The following is a 6000-nucleotide window of genomic DNA, read 5'->3' as shown; positions in this document are numbered from 1 at the left end:
AATAAAAATTTTCATAACTCAAAAATAAATTATTTCAACAAAAATGAATTAATCATGTGATTTTGAGGTGACGCGACGCCCGAGGCGCGCGCGCGCGCACGTCGGCACGGGCTGCCTGCGCGCGCACGTCGGCAGTGCCCGCACAGGCGCGCGCGCGGCCGTTGGCACTGTCCGTACAGGCGCGCGCGCGCACGTCGGCAGTGGCTGCCTGCGCGCGGCCGTCGGCAGTGGCTGCTGCGCGCGCACGTCGGCAGTGGCTGCTGCGCGCGCACGTCGGCAGTGGCTGCCTGCGCGCGCACGTCGGCAGTGTCCGCGCGAACGTGAACTCTCCAGTTTTTTTCTCAATTATTTTTCAAACATTTGGGACGCACAATATAACTGAATATAATAAAATAAATATTTCGCAATACAAATACGATGCGTAAAAAATTAAAATATTATTCTATTGTGTCTTCATATTTTTCCCATTTTTTTCCTTTTATTTATTATTTTTTTAATAATTAAAATAATTAAATAAAAATTTTCACACCTCAAAAATTAATTATTTCAACAAAAATGAATTAATCATGTCATTTTGAGGTGACGTGCAAATTTTCATGCAGTGGTCGGCCAAGGCGCGCGCAGCGCGCGCGCGTCGGCACGGGCCGCGCAGGCGCGCGCGCGCATGCCGGCACGGGCCGCGCAGGCGCGCGCGCGCAGGCCAACACAGGCCGCGCAGGCGCGCGGGGACAGGCCGGCGCAGGCCGCACAGGCCGCGCAGGCGCGCGCCAGCGCAGGCCGGCACAGGCCGCGCAAGCGCGCGCGCGCAGGCCGGCACAGGCCGCGCAGGCGCGCGCGCGCATGCCGGCGCAGGCCGCGCAGGCGCGCGCGCGCATGCCGGCGCAGGCCGCGCAGGCGCGCGCGCGCATGCCGGCGCAGGCCGCGCAGGCGCGCGCGCGCATGCCGGCGCAGGCCGCGCAGGCGCGCGCGCGCATGCCGGCGCAGGCCGCGCAGGCGCGCGCGCGCATGCCGGCGCAGGCCGCGCAGGCGCGCGCGGGCAGGCCGGCGCAGGCCGCGCAGGCGCGCGCGCGCAGGCCGGCGCAGGCCGCGCAGGCGCGCGCGCGCTGGCCGGCACAGGCCGCGCAGGCGCGCGCGCGCAGGCCGGCACAGGCCGCGCAGGCGCGCGCGCGCAGGCCGGCACAGGCCGCGCAGGCGCGCGCGCGCAGGCCGGCACAGGCCGCGCAGGCGCGCGCGCGCAGGCCGGCACAGGCCGCGCAGGCGCGCGCGCGCAGGCCGGCACAGGCCGCGCAGGCGCGCGCGGGCAGGCCGGCACACGCCGCGCAGGCCGCGCAGGCATGCCGGCACAGGCCGCGCAGGCGCGCGCGGGCAGGCCGGCACAGGCCGCGCAGGCATGCCGGCACACGCCGCGCAGGCGCGCGCGGGCAGGCCGGCGCAGGCCGCACAGGCCGCGCAGGCGCGCGCGCGCAGGCCGGTACAGTCCGCGCAGGCGCGCGCGCGCAGGCGCGCGCGCGCAGGCCGGCACAGGCCGCGCAGGCGCGCGCGGGCAGGCCGGCACACGCCGCGCAGGCCGCGCAGGCGCCCGCGCGCCCGGCAGTGCCCGCACTGGCGCACGCGCGCAGGCCGGCACAGTCCGCGCAGGCGCGCGCAGGCCGGCACAGTCCGCGCAGGCGCGCGCGCGCCCGCCCGAGTGCCCGCGCAGGCGCGCGCGGCCCCGCCCGGCAGTGCCCGCGCAGGCGCGCGCGCGCCCGCCCGGCAGTGCCCGCGCAGGCGCGGGCGCCCGCCCGGCAGTGCCCGCGCAGGCGCGCGCGGCCCCGCCCGGCAGTGCCCGCGCAGGCGCGCCCGGCCCCGCCCGGCTGTGCCCGCGCAGGCGCGCCCGGCCCCGCCCGGCAGTGCCCGCGCAGGCGCGCGCGCGCCCGCCCGGCTGTGCCCGCGCAGGCGCGCGCGCGCCCGCCCGGCAGTGCCCGCGCAGGCGCGCGCGGCCCCGCACGGCAGTGCCCGCGCAGGCGCGCGCGGCCCCGCACGGCAGTGCCCGCGCAGGCGCGCGCGCGCCCGCCCGGCAGTGCCCGCGCAGGCGCGCCCGGCCCGGCCCGGCAGTGCCCGCGCAGGCGCGCGCGCGCCCCGCCCGGCAGTGCCCGCGCAGGCGCGCGCGCGCCCGCCCGGCAGTGCCCGCGCAGGCGCGCGCGCACCCGCCCTGCAGTGCCCGCGCAGGCGCGCGCGGCCCCGCCCGGCAGTGCCCGCGCAGGCGCGCGCGCGCCCGCCCGGCAGTGCCCGCCTGCGCGCGCGCGCCCGGCAGCGTCCGCGCAAGCGTTTTTTTTTTTTTTTTTTTTTTAATAATTGAAATAATTAAATAAAAATTTTCATAACTCAAAAATAAATTATTTCAACAAAAATGAATTAATCATGTGATTTTGAGGTGACGCGAAAATTTTCATGCAGTGGACGCCCGAGGCCCGGCGTCCGCGCAAGCGTTTTTTTTTTTTTTTTTTAATAATTAAAATAATTAAATAAAAATTTTCATAACTAAAAAGTAAATTATTTCAACAAAAATGAATAAATCATGTGATTTTGAGGTGACGCGACGCCCGAGGCGCGCGCGCGCGCACGTCGGCACGGGCTGCCTGCGCGCGCACGTCGGCAGTGCCCGCACAGGCGCGCGCGCGGCCGTCGGCACTGTCCGTACAGGCGCGCGCGCGCACGTCGGCAGTGGCTGCCTGCGCGCGGCCGTCGGCAGTGGCTGCTGCGCGCGCCCGCCCGGCAGTGCCCGCCTGCGCGCGCGCGCCGGCAGCGTCCGCGCAAGCGTTTTTTTTTTTTTTTTTTTTTTAATAATTAAAATAATTGAATAAAAATTTTCATAACTCAAAAATAAATTATTTCAGCAAAAATGAATTAATCATGTGATTTTGAGGTGACGCGAAAATTTTCATGCAGTGGACGCCCGAGGCCCGGCGTCCGCGCAAGCGTTTTTTTTTTTTTTTTTAAATAATTAAAATAATTAAATAAAAATTTTCATAACTCAAAAATAAATTATTTCAACAAAAATGAATTAATCATGTGATTTTGAGGTGACGCGACGCCCGAGGCGCGCGCGCGCGCACGTCGGCACGGGCTGCCTGCGCGCGCACGTCGGCAGTGCCCGCACAGGCGCGCGCGCGGCCGTTGGCACTGTCCGTACAGGCGCGCGCGCGCACGTCGGCAGTGGCTGCCTGCGCGTTGCCGTCGGCAGTGGCTGCTGCGCGCGCACGTCGGCAGTGGCTGCTGCGCGCGCACGTCGGCAGTGGCTGCCTGCGCGCGCACGTCGGCAGTGTCCGCGCGAACGTGAACTCTCCAGTTTTTTGCTCAATTATTTTTCAAACATTTGGGACGCACAATATAACTGAATATAATAAAATAAATATTTCGCAATACAAATACGATGCGTAAAAAATTAAAATATTATTCTATTGTGTCTTCATATTTTTCCCATTTTTTTCCTTTTATTTATTATTTTTTTAATAATTAAAATAATTAAATAAAAATTTTCACACCTCAAAAATTAATTATTTCAACAAAAATGAATTAATCATGTCATTTGGAGGTGACGTGCAAATTTTCATGCAGTGGTCGGCCAAGGCGCGCGCGCCGCGCGCGCAGGCAGCCCGGTCCGCGCAGGCCGGCACGGTCCGCGCAGGCGCGCGCGCGCATGCCGGCACGGGCCGCGCAGGCCGCACAGGCCGCGCAGGCGCGCGCGCGCAGGCCGGCACGGTCCGCGCAGGCCAACACAGGCCGCGCAGGCGCGCGCGCGCATGCCGGCACAGGCCGCGCAGGCGCGCGGGGACAGGCCGGCGCAGGCCGCACAGGCCGCGCAGGTGCGCGCGCGCAGGCCGGCACAGACCGCGCAGGCGCGCGCGCGCAGGCCGGCACAGGCCGCGCAGGCGCGCGCGCGCATGCCGGCACAGGCCGCGCAGGCGCGCGCGGGCAGGCCGGCGCAGGCCGCGCAGGCCGGCACAGTCCGCGCAGGCCGGCACAGGCCGCGCAGGCGCGCGCGGGCAGGCCGGCACACGCCGCGCAGGCCGCGCAGGCATGCCGGCACAGGCCGCGCAGGCGCGCGCGGGCAGGCCGGCACACGCCGCGCAGGCCGCGCAGGCGCGCGCGGGCAGGCCGGCGCAGGCCGCACAGGCCGCGCAGGCGCGCGCGCGCAGGCCGGTACAGTCCGCGCAGGCGCGCGCGCGCAGGCCGGCACAGGCCGCGCAGGCGCGCGCGGGCAGGCCGGCACACGCCGCGCAGGCCGCGCAGGCGCGCGCGCGCAGGCGCCCGCGCGCCCGGCAGTGCCCGCACTGGCGCCCGCGCGCAGGCCGGCACACTCCGCGCAGGCGCGCGCGCGCCCGCCCGGCAGTGCCCGCGCAGATGCGGGCGCCCGCCCGGCAGTGCCCGCGCAGGCGCGCGCGGCCCCGCCCGGCAGTGCCCGCGCAGGCGCGCGCGGCCCCGCCCGGCAGTGCCCGCGCAGGCGCGCGCGGCCCCACCCGGCAGTGCCCGCGCAGGCGCGCCCGGCCCCGCCCGGCTGTGCCCGCGCAGGCGCGCCCGGCCCCGCCCGGCAGTGCCCGCGCAGGCGCGCGCGCGCCCGCCCGGCAGTGCCCGCGCAGGCGCGCGCCCGCCCGCCCGGCAGTGCCCGCGCAGGCGCGCCCGGCCCCGCCCGGCAGTGCCCGCGCAGGCGCGCGCGCGCCCGCTCGGCAGTGCCCGCGCAGGCGCGCGCGCGCGCCGGCAGCGTCCGCGCAAGCGTTTTTTTTTTTTTTTTTTTTTTTTAAATAATTAAAATAATTAAATAAAAATTTTCATAACTCAAAAATAAATTATTTCAACAAAAATGAATTAATCATGTGATTTTGAGGTGACGCGAAAATTTTCATGCAGTGGACGCCCGAGGCCCGGCGTCCGCGCAAGCGTTTTTTTTTTTTTTTTTTTTTAATAATTAAAATAATTAAATAAAAATTTTCATAACTCAAAAGTAAATTATTTCAACAAAAATGAATTAATCATGTGATTTTGAGGTGACGCGACGCCCGAGGCGCGCGCGCGCGCACGTCGGCACGGGCTGCCTGCGCGCGCACGTCGGCAGTGCCCGCACAGGCGCGCGCGCGGCCGTTGGCACTGTCCGTACAGGCGCGCGCGCGCACGTCGGCAGTGGCTGCCTGCGCGCGGCCGTCGGCAGTGGCTGCTGCGCGCGCCCGCCCGGCAGTGCCTGCCTGCGCGCGCGCGCCCGCCCGGCAGTGCCCGCCTGCGCGCGCGCGCCGGCAGCGTCCGCGCAAGCGTTTTTTTTTTTTTTTTTTTTTTAATAATTAAAATAATTAAATAAAAATTTTCATAACTCAAAAATAAATTATTTCAACAAAAATGAATTAATCATGTGATTTTGAGGTGACGCGAAAATTTTCATGCAGTGAACGCCCGAGGCCCAGCGTCCGCGCAAGCGTTTTTTTTTTTTTTAATAATTAAATAAAAATTTTCATAACTCAAAAATAAATTATTTCAACAAAAATGAATTAATCATGTGATTTTGAGGTGACGCGAAAATTTTCATGCAGTGGACGCCCGAGGCCCGGCGTCCGCGCAAGCGTTTTTTTTTTTTTTTTTTTTTTAATAATTAAAATAATTAAATAAAAATTTTCATAACTCAAAAGTAAATTATTTCAACAAAAATGAATTAATCATGTGATTTTGAGGTGACGCGACGCCCGAGGCGCGCGCGCGCGCACGTCGGCACGGGCTGCCTGCGCGCGCACGTCGGCAGTGCCTGCACAGGCGCGCGCGCGGCCGTTGGCACTGTCCGTACAGGCGCGCGCGCGCACGTCGGCAGTGGCTGCCTGCGCGCGGCCGTCGGCAGTGGCTGCTGCGCGCGCCCGCCCGGCAGTGCCTGCCTGCGCGCGCGCGCCCGCCCGGCAGTGCCCGCCTGCGCGCGCGCGCCGGCAGCGTCCGCGCAACCGTTTTTTTTTTTTTTTTTTTTTTAATAATTAAAATAATTAAATA

This window comes from Sesamum indicum, linkage group LG1 (genome assembly GCF_026168435.1).
Source record: "Sesamum indicum cultivar Baizhima isolate 11 linkage group LG1, ASM2616843v1, whole genome shotgun sequence".
Lineage (NCBI taxonomy): Eukaryota > Viridiplantae > Streptophyta > Magnoliopsida > Lamiales > Pedaliaceae > Sesamum > Sesamum indicum.
This window is presented reverse-complemented; position numbering follows the sequence as displayed.